This window comes from Phoca vitulina, unplaced genomic scaffold (genome assembly GCF_004348235.1).
Source record: "Phoca vitulina isolate PV1807 unplaced genomic scaffold, GSC_HSeal_1.0 scaffold2, whole genome shotgun sequence".
Lineage (NCBI taxonomy): Eukaryota > Metazoa > Chordata > Mammalia > Carnivora > Phocidae > Phoca > Phoca vitulina.
Genome location: NW_022589705.1, coordinates 97,816,564 through 97,835,999, shown reverse-complemented (window position 1 = coordinate 97,835,999; position 19,436 = coordinate 97,816,564).

Below are 19,436 nucleotides of genomic sequence, written 5' to 3'. Positions count from 1 at the left end.
CATTGAATGTAATTCTATCTACCTGTTGCATTCAGTCCCAGAAGCAAGGACTGTTACGTTACAGAAGTTTGATGAACGTTTTCTTCAGCTCATATGACTTGGAAATGAGTGAGTTGGCCCAATTTGGGGGAGAAAGGGACACGTGAGGCTCAGCACCTTCACAGTTTCCATGTGGAAAGCTTTAAATTGAAATCCGTACCTCTAGGGTGTGTGAGACCAAAAAAAAAAACCCTGTTGGGCCCCAAAGGACCATTTCCCATCATAATGAGAGTTTTAAATGGTGGGTTTAAATTCTTTGAAAAGACTTTCAGAAATGTGTGTGCAAATGGTGGCCCCTGAATTACTGGCAGAGATGCAATTAAATTAGAGAGAGCGCATCTCATTCTACTTTCCCAGCCTGAAGACCCTTTCCCCGATCCCAGGAGGAAGGGGCACACATGCCAGCCACCAGCAGCCTGGGAGCCTAAGGGAAGGATCCTTCAGTGACCCCAGCTGCTGTTTTTGACCCAGAAGGGAGGGATGGCACCATGAGAGGGAGAGGGGGCCAGATGCCTCTTCTTCACCCAGACACAAGCTAACCAAACCTGGGGCGGGGCGGGGAGCTATCCAAATGTAGGTGCAGAACCCCCTCCAACTGCACCTACACGAATGCATAGTTCTAACAACGCTTCCCTGAGCATGCACAGGTGCAGGGCTCCCTACACGTCCGCCTGGGGTCATCTGCTTACGTCTTCAGACTCTCGGGGGGCGGTGCTCCTGGGAGATGGTGAAGCCGGGAGGTTTCAGGACATGGCGGTTGAAGGAGCAGGAGACAGCCTGCCTCCTGGGTTAGCTTCTGGCCTCCATCAATCCCCAGGTGTGCAGGTGGGTGACCCTTCTGAGCTTCCTTTACTTACCTGTAAAATGCAGGTAATAAGATTCCCTGTCCCGGGAGACCGCTGTGAGCTTTAAATGCATTCTTCCTCGCCGTGCAGGGGCTCACAAACGTGGCCGTTGTTATTCCAGAGGCTACGTAGTTGGCCCATTACAAGCACTGAAGTTGAGATTCCGACCAGACGTGTTCTCCTCCACAACCATCTCATTATACACTGAGAACAGAGTGGTTGGGCCTGGGCGAGCGGAAATTGTCTTTTGATTTAAAAAGCACGTGGTGAGAGAAATGTAGCTTTTCCGAGGAGCTTCAGAGACATGGGTTTTCTCTAACCCCACGTGGCCCACAGTTGGCGCCAGAAGCACGGTAGGTGACATCTGGCTCAGGAAAGGTTTAGGCATCCGGCCCAGGCCCCGACTCCTTATCAGGACGTACAAGGCTCCCGGTAAACCCGCGCCTGCCCCATCTCCTGTAGGCACGTACTCACTGTCACTCAGCGCCCGTCTCTTCTGCCCGATGGTTGCCGTGTCCCACCACACGGCCAAACAGGGGCCCTCAAGGTCAGCTCCTAATCCTTGGAACCTGGAAATGGTATCCGATTTGAGAAAACGGTCTTTGGCGGTGTAAATGACTGCAGAGCCTCGAGATGGAGAGGTCATCCTGGGCCGTCTAGGTGGACCCAGATGCCACCCTGTGGGGCCTTCTAGGAGACCTGACACGCATGACATGGACACCGAGAGTACAGCGACTCCGCCGAAGGTAAGGACTGCCTGCAGCCGCCGGGAGACGGAAAACACAGGACGCCTTCTCCTCTGGAGCCTCTGCAGGGCACATGGCCCTGCTGACGAACTGATTTTGGACTTCTGGCCTTCGATGTAAGAGAACAATTGCGTGTTGTTTACGGCTGCTGGGTGTGTAGGCTTTGTTACGGCAGCTCAGGGCCTCACACGTATGGGTCCCTCCAGCGCCCTGCTCTGGCACACATTGCTTTCTTCCACCCAGAAACACCTTCCACCCTCCTGTGTCGATGATCCCTGTAAGTCCCTCAAGGCTCACCGCCTCCTCCGGGGAGCCTGCTGGGGCCACACCTTCCGCTCCTCGCCCCTCCCACAGCACCCTGCATGGCCACCGTCTCTGCTTGTTTTGTCCCCAGCTAGACCAAGGGCTCCTTGAGGATGGGGCTGTCCTCTCTGCCAGTATCTGACGTGGGGCTGTGGATGAACAAATACATTCTCTCGTTCTCACTCAATGTCCTCCCGCGAGGCTGGGGCATGCTGCCGTCGAAGAGAGAGAGGCACGGGGAGACGTCGGGGGTCAGCACGTCTGCTGCTTCTGTGGGTACCAGGGAGGCTAGGTTTCCCGCCATGAGTCTGCGAGTAGAAGTCAGTTCCTCCAAGCCCCTGCCCAGTTGGAAGACTGCGGATGGGCAGTCCCACAAGGGCACCGACGAGGACCATGGGAACCCTGGAGGCACAGGACTGTCTCCTAAGAGGAGAGCCAAATGCTTTGCAGGGACTTGGGTTCAGAGCACCAAGACTTTACGGGAACTTGTTCTTGCGCCGGGGCATAAAATGAACATCCCCGTCAGTACGGAGGCTGCAGAAACAGGCAGAGGATGACCCTCACCATCAAGGTCACACATTGAATTAGGACTTGGCTGAGCCTCTCTGTGCTCTGGGTGAGGTCACTCAAACGCTCTGCCTCTAAATGGGGGCCGTGAACCCAGCAGTGCCTATATCCTTTCAACTCTAAAATAAGATGACATTTAACAAGAGCGTTGTGCGTTGACAGGGAACGGGGGTGGCCTTCAGTGGAATAGTGCCGTATTGTTGACGGATCTGGCCAGAGGCCAGCGATGTGTGGACTTCCCTCCGAGTGTCCCGGCCTCCAGTTGGCAGCCTCCAGACAAGGGACAGCAGTGTGTCCCCGTCCATAGGGTGTGGCTTCCTGTAGCAGCAGAGAAAAATACTCTTGTCTGCACTCACTGCTACTCCATCTCCAGAGTGCACCCTCCTGCTCTGACTGTGAATCTGAATTCCATGTAGGTGGTGGGGGCAGAAGGAGAATGTCCGGGACAGGTCAGAGCGTGGTGCCTGGGATCCTGTTAGGTAGGTAGCGACTGGGGTTTGGTCTCCTTGGCCAGTTTGCCTCCTTACATGGCTGTGGGTTCTGAAGATTCTTTGGTAGTGTTCTGATGCCATTTGGCAGCAGGTGTGACTCAAAATGGATCTAAAGCAATAGGGTATGGAGTGAGGATGAGAACTAGAACGCTGGAACCCGAGCAGAACGGGACACTCCATGTGCTAACGACGCCCAGTCCATGTGCTAACAAGACCCAGGCTGCAACAGAACACGCATGTGTCACTCATTCTGTGACTTGGTGGTGGGCGGCCTTGGGTAAGTTACTTCACTTCCATAGGACTCAGTCTCCACCTGAAATGTGCAGGTGTCCTGGTCACTGTCCCCTTGGACATTGTTGTAGGCCTAAGGATGCCCCCCAAACATCATGTCAAAAGCCTGAATGCCACTGTATTTGGAAAGAGTCTTTGCAGATGCATCTAAGTTAAGTGTCTTGAGATGAGATCGTCCTGGATTATCCCAGTGCAGTGGACCCCAAATCCATTGGTAAATGTCCTTATGACAGACCCACAGAGGAACAGGCAGAGATGGAAGTGGTTCGACCACCAGCCAAGGGTTGCCTGTGGCCCCCAGAACTGGAAGAGGCCAGGACCCTCCCCGGAGCCTCCAGAGGGACAGAGCCCTGTGGACACTTAGATTTTGAACTTCTCGCCTCCAGACAGAGATCATAAATTTGTGTTTTAAAAGCCACCAAATTTTCTGTAATTTGCTATATGCGGCAGCTATGGGAAACTGACAGGCATTACGAAGATTCAGTAATTTAATCCATATCCAGTGCTCAGTGCGATATTCGGAACAGAGAGTTCAGGACGTAGCAGCGATATGCGGGACCTGGGGATGCAGGGGAGACTTGCCATAGCAGGGTTTCCGTTCCATTGTTCCATGTCCACCAGATAGAACGGGCTCTCCCCCTGTGAGACTTCGCTGTGGGAAGGTCTCAGTCAATCAAACAAATGGAACAATCCCTCCCAGAAACTGTTCTGTGTGGGTGTGTAGGCACAAAATAAAGTGGATGGAAATCACCACTCACCTCTCCCCTTATTTTTCAAATAAATAAGTTGATGAATAAACCAACATATATGGAGCGCCTGCTCTATGCCTGGCACGAGGCTAATTTAATCTATGACGTATTATTAACTCTCCCAACAGGCTCGTTCATTAGTTCATTGGGTATTTGTTGCAGGTTGACCCTGTGCGGGCTTTTACTCTGACTTTGGGGATAAAACAGTGAATCAAACATACAAAACTATGCAGAGTGCCCTGCCCTCCCTGGGTTAGCTTTGCTCTGTGGGGACAGGAAATAAGGAGCATGAAGGAGTAGAGCAGTAATAGGTGTGAGATACGGTGATGAATACGGAGAGGAAAGAAGTGATGGTCAGGAAGGGCCCCACGAGGAAGATGCCAGTGACCAAGGCACTGAGGGCACAGAGAGCACGGAGGGGACGACACCCACCTGCGGGATGGGGAAGGTCTGGAGACCTCGGAGATCGGTGGTGCGGTCACCGGAGTCAGACGCAGATGAGGTCAGAAAAGAAGCGGGTGGGGCCCGTGCCAGTCTTTGGGTTTTAATTCTGAGCTTGTTGGGAGCAGCTGTAGGATTTGGGGACACAGGGAACCTGACCTGTCTGTGTGGGGGGAATGCTGTGTGCTGTGTGAAATATGGATGCTGTGTTGGGGGAAACCCAGGGAGGCAGGGCAGGAGTGGGACCTGTAAAGGGACGGGATGTGGTCTGGGGTGACATGAAGGGGAGCAGAGAGGTGGTAGCCAGACAGAGATGGTCCCTCTGTCCTGGGACGCGGGAGCCAGGGAGCCATGGCTGGACAGGGAGTGTCCCTTTGTCTTGGGATGGCGGGGGGGTGAGGGGAGCAGCCAGGGAGTGGGAGGAAACTAAGGAGGCTGTGGTACGAATGAGCCAGGTGGAAGTGTGTATCTGGACAGTGGGGGAGGCTTAGGCGGTCAAAGGCTGCCTCAGGCCAAGGAATGTCAGTCTTTGGGCAGACTTCCAATAGGACCATGTCAACGTCCTGGAGGAGCCTCAGAGAGAGCTGGAGGAGAATACCAGCTCCCCGTCTCAGTAACAGCACCGTGGTCGTGTCTGTGGATCCGTCCTGTGGGTCAAGAACCCTCATTTCCACTGGCCGACGTAAGACGCGGGGCCCAACACAGACCAACTCTCCCTTCTCCTCTCTCATAGACATTCTCTTCAACTAGAATGAGGCAAACCAAACCAAACAAAGAAGTCATGATTCATTCCATCAAGAGGCACCGTGAAGCGACTGTCCATTTGTCCTTCCTCCTGCTTGCTGGGGGCGGCCCTACTTCCTCCATTCTAAGGCTTTTACTTTGATTCTACTGTCCCATGTCATCTTAGGAACCCTCCCTTTGCAGGGGCCCGGCTTTAGTTAACCAGTCAGTTTCTGAGGCTTTCATCCAAAGAACCCCAATGGATGAGAAACAGCAAAGCTACGATTCTGTCCCTGGACATGTAGCCAGGAAGCAGCAGAATGTAGCTTTGCACTAATTTCTCATTTCAAATTCTGTCCTCCTTCTGTTACAGCACAGCTGCCTCCCCCAGAAGCTGTTCTCAAATGAAGAAAGATCTTTAGAAGAACATTGTCAGGAGCTGATACCATCAAAGGACCTCCAAGGGGTCTCCCAAGACCCCTCGAACTTCTACTCCAACTTGGGCAGATGGAGAGACGTCTTGGGTTGGCTACATACCTGTGGGTCAGTCCACTGGATGCGAACGTGGCCGGTGGCTGGGGGGGAGACCCTGAGACCGGGAGTTGCACCCATGGCTACAACTAAAAGGGAAAATTCTATTGGGCAATTTTGGTTTTTTATTCTTAAGAAATCTGAGAAGTCATTTGACTTTGTTGGTCTTGGTAAAGGAACAAAGTTTAATGCTAAGCCGTGTGTGCATATGACCTGGAGTGTTCACCTTGCCTTGACCATAATCAGGGCCAACGTTTCTCTATGGTAGGTGAGCTCACCCAAGGCTGGTGGCAATAATGATCGTCACCTGTTCTTGGCGGTCCCATAACTGTAGACACAGAAAGGAGATACCTACCTCGATTTTTCCCACTCATTTGTGTTTGTTCACACTCAAAGCAGTATCTGACTGACACCTTTTTTATTTCTGTCTCCAAACTGCACACCATAGACACACAGAGACACCTGCACACATGTGTACGTACACACACACTCATCGGCATGCACACACCTGATTTTTCTGATCTGATCATTCATGTATTTTTGGTGGGTCTCATTGTCTAAAAGCTCCTAATTATTCCCTCCACTTGATGAAGCTCAGATCCACTCCTTAAGCCCCCAACTTTGAAGGAAAGAAAGCAAGACAAAACTTTTCATTTGGTCGTGCTCCCCTCCTAATTTCATTATGCATATTAAATTTTTATTGTCGACATTCTTGTTTAGAGGGAAAATCATTGGTTTGGCTTTTTTTTTTAAACTATCAGATGTTTTATAGACCTATAATGGCGTGTTTGGTGTGAAATTAATTATCAAAGATTTGCAGAGAGTTTTAAATTAGATTTTTTCTGTTCTTCAAGGCAAACAACTGGTTCTGTTTTTGTCACTAATATAAGGTTCTCATTGCTGCCTTTTTTTTTCCTTACAATGAAATGATAAAACAAATCTTCAACTTATTTTAATGTGCTAATTGGGGTTTATTACAGCTCATTTTATTTACATTGAAATAAAAAAGCACCAATTCATTTTCCTTGCACAAGCAACTTAGAAAGGATTTTAATTACCTCCTATACAAACATGTATTTGTAAAGAGAAATGATATATAAAACTAAAGGCCTGGAAAAACTTGTTTGGGCAATGGGCTAAAGCAAATCCATGGTTTTCTGAAGAGATAGATACCTAATCCCTAACCGGGTTTGCCTTTTGGATTGCTGATTCATATGTATATGTATGGTGGTAATACTCTGCAGGAAATGGATGATGGTAGGAGGTAGAAAAATCCAGAAAGAGAAACAAATGCAAGATGATTTCAGAGCATTTGCACTACCCTATCTGAGAGCATAGGGTTATTTTGCAGTAGGTAAATATGTCACAGTGTGGATTAGATAGTACCTACAACCACCCGGTGCTACCAGATCCCATACCTGGGGACACAAGAAGATGCACAAATGCGGGGTTTTATGCTACCGTGGTGGATGTCTTTGGCCTGCACTCCTTCCACTGATATATCCCCATCAATTCCCTTCCCAGTGCGTCAAGTCTCAAGCATGTCATAGCTAATTGCCATGTGGGATGACAGGTATAAAGACATAGAATCAGAACACAATTATCAGATGATGCTCCTCGTTAATAGCCCAAGTCCAGCAAATACCATGGGAAACAATCACGAGCCACGGGCTTCTGGAATCCATGCTTCTGACTTTAGGCTGGTGATGCTTTCTCCGCCCCACCCTTGCACTTCTGGAGTAGGAATCTTGGTGGAGGCTGGGGGAAGTCCAGCTGGATGCACTGTGTTGCTGGAAGGGGATAGGGGGAAAGGCCATGAGCAGCAGACTCGGTCCTTGCAGGCATCCTGCACTCTGCACGTCCCCCCGCCCTGTCCTCTAACCACTAACTGCTGCAGGCAGTGGGGGTTTCCCTGGGCTGAGAACTCTTGGCTGTCCCACCCCGTGCCAGGGACTATGCAGGTTATCTCGTTCACTCCTCATGACTCACGACCCTATAGATGCACCTGGGTTGAAGACTTACACTTGCAGTAGGAGGAGGTGAATAGGAAAGGAGGAGTTCAACACTCTTGCAACAGGGCTCAACACTGTGCCAACAAGCGTCAGAGACTGGATTCAACTCAACATACAACAGGGCAGCTGGGGAGGGGATTTATAGCCAAGGGTAGGGTGGGGGCGGTGGTTATGGGGTAGAAAATGACGAAGAGCAACTTGATAGGAAACCAAGGAGAGTAGAGCCTCACTAAACTGGTTTAGGGTTCCTGCTAAAACCAAAGTTTGCTCAAGGAGGAATCCTTGTCAGTGTTTAGGGTCGGGGGGAAAAGAGAAGGCCCCTGGTCTCTGCTCAGCTCAAGGAGCAGGAAGAGCCTTGTGGAGCGAGGGGAGGCTCTCCTGCTACTTCCATCCACAGGCTGGGCTACAGTAATCTGATTGTCTCCTAAGGTTGCTCTTTGCTGGAGCAGAGAATATTCTAGCAACAAACAGGCTTAGGCTGACAACCCACTCCCTTGGATCATCTCCCTGCCTTCCCCCTGTAAGCCTGGAGTCTCCTGACAGTAGGGTGCCAAGACCGCAGTATTTACTCAGCTCCACGGAGGAAGGGCTCTGAACCCCCACTGGACATTCTCCTTTTGAAAATGACTCTCCTTCTTTATAGGGAAGGAAAAGTTGTCCCGGAGGATGTAAGTATACTTCCACAGGCCAGTCACACAGGCTGGGATTCGCACACAGGTGTCCGCTCACCTGGTGGATGGATCTGAGCCCAAGCGAGGTCCCCGTTTGTCCTTCATTCTCGGGATGGCCATATTCGCTGGTCTCCTAGATGTGCGTGAAGTATATAATTAGGGACATTCTCAAAGCAACCTTAGCAATTGGACCAACAAGTCTGTCTTGTTGCCTTCCGTTTGTTTCCTCTGTTTGGAGACTGTGGAACCTTCCACACAGCTGGGCCCCTGGGATGCCCTGCTTGGAGCCCGCGTCTGTGTGCCGTCTCATTTCACAGAGCATCCCGACACAAAGCCTGCGGTGTGCAGATCCCCCCAGGGGCTTGGCGAGGGCAGAAAGGCGGCTGGGTGTGGGAGAAGGAAGCAAGCAGGATGGCAACAACGAGTTAGAGAAAGATGACCATAAAGGCAGCTAATGACACCCGGAGTGCACAGTGGGCTGGGCGGGGCGGGGCAGGCTGCCTGCACGGTCCTGCCTCACTCCCCAACCCTGCGGACGGCCCAAAGCTGTCATATCATCTGTGGGACGCTGGATGCTGTCCTCACTCCAATTTTTAGTACTTTACAGGAACAAGCGGGTGATGTCACTTAGCACTTGATGATGGAGACTCTTCGCTGCAGTCTGGCATTGGGGCGGGGCGGGGAGACTGGATTTTAGCCACCTGCTCCCAGCTGGTTGGTCACAGGTGGTGGGCCAGGTCCACTCTTCCGATGCATTCTGATTTCCTGTGATTCCCCCAAAGGGCCCAAGCTCCCAACCAGAGGGTCCTCTACTGCTCCAGATACACCAGGTTTGGGCACCAAACGGAGAGGAATCTGGGCCCCATCTGAAATACCTCCCCATGTAGTAGCCCCCTCCTCCCTGAACACCGAGCTCCAACCAAGATCCACAGAGCTGGCTTTGATCCCATTCTCACAAATCCCTTGGAAAGGTGGCACAATATGACACCCCAATATACCCCCCACTTTGGCCCAGGATTATTTGGAACTAAAGGCACCTGGAAAACAGCAGGGGCATGATCCTGGGTGCTCGACTCTCCTTTCCTTCCTGAAAGCAGGACCTAAAACTCCTTGTGGAAGATGCCGTCTCTGTACCAGGAAGAAAGAAACGTTTTAATCACCAGGGAGGGGAGTCGAGGCCAACAGAGAAGTCCGTGCAGACAGACCTCGTGAAAATAACTCTCCTCCGCCTTTGTTCCCCGCCATGTCCCTTTTCCACAGCTGCTCTGCTCAAACTGGTCCACGAGCAACTGGGTTTTTCGGCTTCTTCAGATCTTCATTTCACTAAGGGGGCTCCCCTGTAACCGTAAAAATCTGTGCGCTCTTCTATTGCATTCCTAGGCCCAGCCAGAGACCCGAGAGGACAGACGTAAAATATCTGCAACCCTATACCTTCCTTGGTCTTCCTGTGGCATTCAGAGCCTCGCCGGCACCGTCCCTCCCTACAACGTCCTGGGTTCTTTCACTCATTCAAAGCTGTTTAAAGATTGAGTCAAATATGAGATTGCTTTACATCACTTTTATAGCTGAACACTTAATAGGCATTTTTATAAATCTGTTGCCTGGGTCCCACAGTCTTGGAAAAAAAAACCATACAACAACAAAATGCTATTAACCCCTGCTTCCTATATTATCCTAGCATCCTCTGTTGCAGAGGGAGGGTGAGCCTACATCCTTGGTGCACCTGTTACATTGAAGCTGGGAAAGAACTCAGCCATAAACTTCTCCAAGTCAGCTGCAAATAGGAGATACTCTTTATTTGCAGAGAGCCGTGGTTCCCTTTCTGAACCTTTGCTCGTTGGGGAGGTGATGGCTGGGCGAGCTCCAGGCTGATGGTAGGTGATGGCCATGGATTCTGAGGAGGTGCGAACAGCTCGTGGTCTGGCTTCTAAAAGAGTTCCCTTCCTCCTCTTCTTTCACTCAGTGCCGCATGTACCTCCACACGGATGCATTCTTCATTGCCCGGACAAGGGATCTTATTAAGCCCCAAATGAGTCACCTTTAGCACAGTCCAGAGACCACCAGCTGTATATCTTCATCTTAAAACTGTAGCCGCAGATGCCAGCTATCTTGAGAATGTGATTTTCTCCCTAGGACCCACAGGGAGAAAAGATGTTAATGATGTTCCCAATGTTGATGGTTCCCTGGCCCCAGGAGACAGCCTGCAAGGAAGGACCATTTGCTTTAGTTCAGGGAGCCAGGGCTGGGGGCGGCGTTCTTAAGCAGGAGCAGCTGTGCCTTCCCCAGATGTGTAATTGCCATATTGTTTCTCCCCCCACCCCTGCATTTCAGGGACCTCTGGCTATAATTAATTCTTGAATATGGCAATAACTCAAAGCTTTGAAAATTACAGAAAACTCTTCTCCCCCTTCCAAATGGCTCTGCTGGTTGCTTTAATGTTCTTCTCTCTCCTACTGTGTCTCTAACCACCTAAAACCTGCGCAGACATTCCAGGAATTGATTCCGAGAACAAATCCGTGTTTCAGTCTATGGAATCTGGAGTTGAAAAATAACAATAAAACCAGAAATAGCATCCATTCCCCAATCTGGGTCATCTAGCGTTTTATTGGATGCAGACATCCCTAGACCCTGCGATTCAGAGACAGCGAATGACTCTCCACTGCAGAAGTCAAATGCTCTGTGCCCAGCAACACTGTCATTTCCATTTTTAAGATGCACACTTTGCATATAAAAGCATTCACAACACCATCTCTACTCACGGTAGTATCCTGCAAATGGGCCTCTGTAATTGATGAGAAATAATAATAATAAAAGAAGTAGGAGACGCAGTACTTGAAACCCTCTGTGTGCAAGCCAAGGATGAAAAGGGAACAGCCTCTGGGCGCATCCGTGCCCTTTCAGAATTGCTGTTTCTTCTGTTCCCTCAACTCTCCCAGATTTAAATCTTGAGCTTCTGCAGCATCAGGGGGAGGAACAAATATGCTTGGTTCTCTTAATGAGCCACTTCCTCTGCATTCATTTTGGAGGAAGAGCTCCAGCTGAGGAGCATAGCAAAAGGGAACAGAAATTTCCAGATTAAACCTGATTAAACCTGAGACAACTCTTTAGCAAGAGCCTGGCACCGACTCTTGGCTGGGCTTCTGCTTCACTTCAAACCCTTCCTTGCTCTGAAAGGCTTGGGAGCGGCAGAAGGCAACAGGTAGTAAGTCAGGTGGGGATGACATGTAAGGGAAGTTCGGCTTTGTTTCAGACGCCAACGCTTGAATGCTGGCTCTCCGCTCTAAGAACTGTGTGACTCAGGCACGTCATTAAAGCTCCGTAGGCCTGCTCCCTCTTCTGTAAATTGGGCTTGATAATAGCATCTTTCTCTCATTCCAAAAAAGAAAAAAATCATCTTTTTTTTTTTTTTGTACAATTAAAATAACCCATGTAAAGCATTTAGGACCCTCACTTCTATTATTGTAGAAATACCGGAGCCCCAGTTGTGGGGCTGGGAGCTCATCGTACCGGACTCGGTCCCTCCTGGACATCCGGGGAACCACGTCATTGGTTGAGCTGGCAACTCCCCTGAGACGGCAGAGTGACAATGGTGAACAACACAGGATGCTCGTGCACTGTGGATGCAGAAAACATGCATTACGGAAACTGAGATGAATGTCCAGGAAAGCTTTCTGGAAGAGACAGGGGCCTGTTTGGTCAAACTGAAGAGAATATTCTAGCTGTGCATTACCGTGCAGCCCACGTTGCTGTTCTGAGCAGTCCCGTGGGCGGGCTGGGCCCATCTCTGGGTGCTCCGGGAGCTCACTGTTGATGTGCAGAAACAGCACAAGGAGTTAGTGGGATAAAACACCTGGAGAGAAGCACGTCCCCTAGGTGTGTGTGAAGTCACAGGCACTGATGTGGGAAAGAACATTGGGGTCCAGAGCTGACGGCCAAGAAAGAATTCTTGAGATGTCTTTGGTGCAAAAAGGTGATTTTATTAAAGCCCGGGGACAGGACCCGTGGGCAGGAAGAGCTGCACCGGCGTCGTGAGTGGTGGCCCATTATATACTCTCAAGTTGGGAGGGGTTCAGGGAGAGCGTAAGTCTCCAAGGAATTTGGAAGCAAGGTTTCCAGGGCCTTGAGCTGTTGTTGGGAAAAGGTCATTCATTACCGTCTAATAAAACCTGAATCACGAGACCCTTCAGATGTATATCGGTGGGGCATATGCTTGGGGGATGATTGCCAACATGTATCTTGAGGGGGATAGAGATAAAGGAGGTTTCCAAAGGAATTTTTCCATGTTAAAGTAGACTTAGAGGGTCCTGGGGGTCAGGCTAAGACTGCCTTTTGCCTTTAGCAAAGTATTAACACCGAGGCAGCTGCGTCCCTAGAGGAAGGTCACTCTGCCTGTTACAAGGACTGTCACTGGGCTGTAGGGAGTCATCATTTTTCTTCTGCCTTTGTTTCCCACACCAGGCACTACTTAGAAAATGGCTGGTTCTGGAAGGTGTTGGCTCTAAGCAGAGAGGCTGTGAGCTCAGACGATGTGGGCCCACATCCCACTTTTGCCAAATGCCCGCCGTGGGGCCCTGAGCATGGGGCCCCCTACCTGCTGTTGGGGCGCACCTGTTTGCCTTTCAGGGAGGACCCAAGGCTCGGCAGGCTCCGATCTGGCCCTCAATGGCTGCCACTTCTCTCCTATCCCTGCCGTTTGTTTCGAAACTGCCAGGTGTCCAACCCTGTGGGTGAGAGCGAGCCTCAGTGTTAACTCTCAATTACCGACATGCTATAATGCAGTTAGTTTTCAGCTTGCTAGGAATTCATTTCGTGATTACAGGCTGCTTAAAACAATGTACATATAATGAATGAATTTTCCATAAACACGCATCTCTGCTTAGGTGTAAATATTTAAAAGGCAGTTGCATAAAATGGGAATTAACTGACATCAGTAATTTTGGAAAGTCTGGTGCCCGAAACTCTGGGATGCTCTCACTCCACTTCCAACAGGTTTTACCGAGGACCTACTTTGTGCCGGGACCCCTTCCTTGGTGCTGCAGACGCAGGGGCAAAGAAAACAGCGCCTGCACAACGTTGTGTAGGTAATACACACATGAAGCCTGGTTCTTGACCCCACTTTGCTAGCAGACACGTGGAACCATGCTTGCGCCCCCAGCCTCAGGGCATCTGCCCAATTTGCCTTCCAGCCCATCATACCATCCAGGCTCTGGCTGAAGCCGCCATTGATCTTCATGGTCTGAATCCAAAGCACGTCTCTCAGATTTCATGCTCCATCTTTCTGGGTTCATCACACTAAACCATCACCTTCTCAAACCCGCACTCTCTCTAGCTCTGGGCTCTGGGCCAACATACCCCAAGTTTTCCCCCAGCTGCTCTGGACTCTTCCTCTACCCAATCAGAGGGTTGTAGTCCCAGACAGGCTTCCCTTTGCACTCTCTACTCCCCCCAAAGGTACCCACCCACACTGTGGCTTCGATCAACCCCACACTCCTGAAACTTGCATCTCCAGCTCCCCACATCTCTGAGCACCAAAACCATGTGGCCGATTGATCACTTGCTTGTCCAAATGAGTAAGGGACAGGCAGGGGTAGGTGGGAAGAGATGATAGGGCGCTATGTGATCAGGCTCACAGAAATCCCCAAAATGCAGAGGTGTAAGGAAACCAGAGATACGAGAACAAACCAGACCTCCCTGCCCTAGGTGTCCAAGGGGAGGGGGTGTATCTTTTTTATGACAGTGCCCTGTGACAAACAAAGAATAACCAGACCCTAAAAGGAAGTAAACCATTAAAGATGTTATCACTAGTCCTTAAACAGAGGTGCAGCCAGTAGAGAAGACAACAAGATTTAAATTCCCTGGTTAGCCTTCAATAAAAGACCAACCCTAAAAGCCCTCAGTGGCGACCCTGTTAGGACCCCTCTCACTCCTGAGAGCTTTGTCTGTATCCTCACTTAATAAAACTCTATCACTTTACTCATTCTCCTTTGTCTGCGAGATTCATTCTTCAACTCCGAGAGACAAGAACCTAGCCCTCCCATTTCCCAGATGCTTCAAATACACCACAGAGTCCCAAAGTTAAGAAGCCCAGTTTTCTATGGCAGAGCCAGTCTTACGTGGGAGGAGGGCCCCCATGAGCCCAGCATACAAGCCAGGGATCTAGGAATCCCTCCTGCCATCTCTCTCCATCACCCAAAACATCTGGCTCACCACTGACTCTTCCCCATCGTTTCTCTAGACGTGTGTCCTGTTCATAGGGTTTTCTTTGTGTCCAGTGCTTACACCCTAAAACTGACACAGGGAAGCCGAAGGGACCTCATGAGTGAAAAAGCTGTTTTTTCCCCTTTGCTTCTTTTCTGGCTTCTATTCTTGCTGGGACCTGCATGCCCACCCCACTCCATGCGTGCCTTGTAATGCAAATAGCACATGTCCACCTAAGGGACCAGTAGTTAATGATTGCTGTAGAAGAGATAACATCTAAGGAAGGACCAGTGAGAATGACCGGTCGGAGCTATCCTACACACGTTCCAGACCCCTGAAACGGGACATCTTGACGCCAAGACCCCCCTGGCTCCAAGGAATAATCCCCTGGCCCTCGTCTTTGTTCTAACTGGTTCCTGGATGCCTGAGAGGACACGTACACCAGAGACCACTGTCCTCATTAAAACCCCCCAGACCTCTAACAAAGACGACACTTCCTCCTTTTCTTTCTGAGTCTTCTGGACACTCACTCCATCCGTATCTGCTCTCTCCATATATCTCTGATAAACTCTGCTTTCGCCTCCTGCTGGCTCACGTTTGATTTCCATCCTTCGCGAAGCCAAGGAGCCCTCTTGGCTGGTCCTGCAGGACCCCCTCTGGGTCCTTGCACCTGGCCTGCCCGCATCAAAGCCACTGACCTCTTTGCAAGTGCTCCTTCCCTCATCTTCCCCACTCTTGTCCCTGTCAAGCCTCCTTTTTAGTCTTTTGAAGAACAATTATAAAGGGAGCAACTGGATTGCCCAGACCAAGAAACAGACCTTGACCGAGGTCTTAGACGGTCGGAGCCTCCTCCATGCTTCTCGCCAACAACACCTTCTCCCTTTCCTCTTTGATGGCAATCGTCTTGCTTTTATTTATTGTTTTACCACCTAGATGTGTATCCCTAAATAGCAGAGTTCGGATTCTGCTTGCTGTTGATCTTTATATGTAAGATATGAGACGCTTTTGTTCTTTGTGACTTGCTTCTTTAGCTTGGCGCTTCCTGGTGAGATTCGTCCACGGTGGTGTGTATAGCTGTAACTTCTTCATTCCTATTTTGAGTATTGCCCGGTTTGTTTATCCACTCTGCAGCTGATAGACATCCGGGGTGCTGTCAGTTTGCTGCTCTGAAAATTCCCCATGCAGGTCCCCTGTATAAAAATACACAGCTTCACAACAGGAAATGGGACCTCCTGCAACATCCTCATCTTGCTCAGCAAGTACCAGGAGGTTTCAGATACTTGAGCTTTTACCGATCTGATGTATGTGTATTTGCATCTCACTGAGCTGTTAATTTGCATTTTCCAAATTAGTAATGAAGTTGGAGTATCTTTCTATATGGTTACTGATCAATTGGATTTCATCTCTTTTTTTGACATTCCTATGTAATGTCTGAGAAACTGCATTGTAAATATTTTTTAAATTTTCTGTATATTATGTTGTTCTGACATCTTAAAAAACAAAACAAAAACCTAAAGCTTTTTCTGACTGGGGAGAGACTGCCCCCTCGCTTGGTCTCACCTGTTCTTAGAGATAGCAAAGGGCCCAGCAGCAAGCATGTCTTTGATATGCTAAGTGACATTCCCAGAGCCAAACCTCCTCTTTCTGGCTCTGACTTCCCAGGGAGCAATATTCCTCTGCTTTTTTAACCCTCTCAGGGCCAGGTGCCGGGCAACTAGAGACATCCCATAGCGTAAAGCCCACTGAAATAATTCACACTAGCCGACCAGAAGCAGCTTACCCCACCTTGCCTTGCCTTTCCTGCAGAAACTCCAGGGAAGGCCTTGGCTTAAGCCCTCCCCCCTTTACCCCGCTCTGGTCTTCTGCTTCCTGACTACCCTGAGGCTTCCCCATGTCGGGGTCACAGCGCCCTACTTGTCTCTAGGACCTGTGAGTGTAACAGACTTTGTCTAATCTGAGCTTCTCCTGTCTCCTCTGGGGTCACGTCTGACTGACCATCTCATAAAGAAGACAGAGCAGAGGCCGTGGATGGAGGCTCTTGGGCTATTCATCTTCAGCAGGCTGATTAATACAGGCTCACGGCACCACCTGCCCACGGGTCCTCTACCGTGGTGTCTGTTGCTATCTCTTCTCCCACAACAGGGCATGTTTTTTTCCGCTTTAGGTAAACATCTCTAATTTTAATAGAATCAAATGTATGGATCCTTCATTCCATAGTTAGTGATGTTGGCACCTTGCTCAAAGAATCCCTTCCTACCTCTTATGATAATTCTTGATTCAGAGTAGGGCAAATCATCCTGCCCTGTTGTTCAAGAGCTTTATCTGTGTTAGCGTCTCCTGCGGTGTTTGGTTCTTGTTTATCTCTCTGTCAATACAACACTATCTTAATCATTTTAGGATCATGGGGGTAAGTAAGAGGAACTGTTCCCAGCAGCTCACACCACCATCTCCTATCTCACGGTGTGACTTGCTCCAGGCAATGGGACATCGGCGAGTGGGATAGGGAAACTTGGTGAATGCTCCTATCCTGGGACTTGCCATTGTGGCTGGACCCGGGCAAGCAGCCTCCACTTGCAGCCAGTGAGCCTAGCAGAACTGGTGGGTCGCTTCACACAGGGAAAAAACAAACTCACATCGTTCTTGTTTTGGGGTGTTTTGTTTCATTATACAGCAATACGTGGTAAAACGATGGCCGTGGCTCTTTGTGGGTCTCTGTGCTTCCTGCTGGCTCATGGCCTTCCCCTGGGCTCCACCCCACCCGTCCTGATGGGACCACCGACATCTCTCCCAGAGGCTCCCACTGGTGCCCGTATGTCCCCTTCCAGTCCACTCTCTGTTCAAACTCCAGGTGCAGAAAAGTACACAGAAAAATGTAACCAACTCCTCCGCGCTAAACATATTTTAAAAATGTCATTTGTCATTTCAATTCAGATTGTTCTGAATATGAAAGAAATAATATGTATGTTTTAAAGTTCCTTTGAGCTTTTCTCCAGTATCCTCTCCATAGGAAGGACTCCAGTGGGAACCAGCCTCAGAACCTTGGTGTTGACAGGCTCTCCTTGACCAAACATTGGACGGGCTCCTCTGAGCCTGCTTTTCAGCTAGTCATTGTCCTTGTCCCTGTCTTCAGCCCACTAGATCCAGCTGTAGCAAGAACCCTGCTAACTCGGTTAGGCGAGAATCCGCCGACCACTGATAGCTGATCATCCTGGCCTGCCTTCCGCAAGAAGCCTGTTAACTCAGTTCAACAAAAATCCCCCACCTTGACGGCCCCTCTTCTCGGTTTTCCATCTGTGACCCCCTCTCGCTACTCCTGGGCTGAAGGTCCCACTTGCTCCTGTTGTGTTCAGAGTGGAGTTCAATCTCTCTCCCGTGTTGCAAAAGTCTTGAATAAATTCTTCCCTTCCGTTTTAGCAAGGGTCAGAATAATTTTTCTTTACCAGTAAGTATCCCTTTTGTCAAAGCTTTCATGTGCCTACCATGCAAATATGCACACACACACGCACGGTATTGATCTTTGAGACTTTTTAGCATTGTTACATGTGACTTGTCGCTTACAGGGTGTGACAGCTCTGTACATATAATTCTTTTATGCTTTTCAAAACTCAGCTTCATTTCTTTAACACTAGCCAGGCTGATTCAAAAACCAAATCAATTTTTCCAATGGTTAAATACTATTTTATTATATGACTATGCCACAATTTATTTACACTCTTCCCAGGTCATGAACATTAGATTATTTCACATTTTCTCCTCTTTCTGACCATGCTGCAAGAAACATCTTTGTTCACAATACCTGGTGCATACAAGAGTTTCTAGTGCAGATTATAAAAAGAGAAGCAGAATTTGGGGGTGTTAGGGTTGCACATCTCAGCTGTACCGGCTAATGCCAAATACTCTCTAAGAGGGAAAGTCACATCAGCTGTGTATGAGAGTTCTTGTTTCTCCACGCCTTTGCCAACACTTGGACATTTAGATGCATTCATATCTTTTATTTTATAAAAATAACCTCCTTTTGAAGTTATTTAAGAAAGGGGCTATGCATATAAGATCTCTTGGACTTTTTATGTCTGAAATACATGTCTAAATGTTCTTATTTACTCCTCAAGCTTGAATCATGGGTCATTTGTTCCTCCCTTAGCTTCCTGAAATATCTTTCCAATGTCTTAGGGCGTTGGTGTATTCTTATTGTGATTGTCATTCCTTCATGGATTTTTTTTTCTTCCTGGAAACCTTTAAAAATTCCATCTTTTTTTTTCAACCCTCTGCAGTTGCATTACACTGTTTCTAGATTTGAATTTTTTTTATATATATTCTGTTTCTTCCATATTTGAACTTTTTTAGGGTGTTGATCTTCTGAGCAGCACTGTGGCTGGTCTCCTCAAGTGTTTTTACTTCACTGATTTTTTTCCTTCGGCTCTATCTAGTTTCATCTTCAATCCACCTATTGAATATATGCGTTTCTTTCCTCACAGTTTTGTTCTCTGGAATTTATCCTTGGTTTCCTTTCAGATTTACCTGTTCATGTTCATACTCTGAGCTGCCAACAGTGTCCAGTTTTTGCTCCTTTAAGTCTTATCTTTCTGTTCTCTTATCTTATCTGAGTGTTTCCTTATCTTTACAGCAGGATGGGGAACCCCCTACTTCAAACTCTTGTATAGGTATAGATGAATGGAACAGAACAGAAAATCCAGAAGTAAACCCATACAATATTCCTGATTGATTTTTGACAAAGGTACAAATGTAATTTAATGGAGAAAAGACAGACTTTTCAACAAACGGCATTTGTAATGGGTTGAACCGTATCTCCCCCACCCCAAGAAACGTGT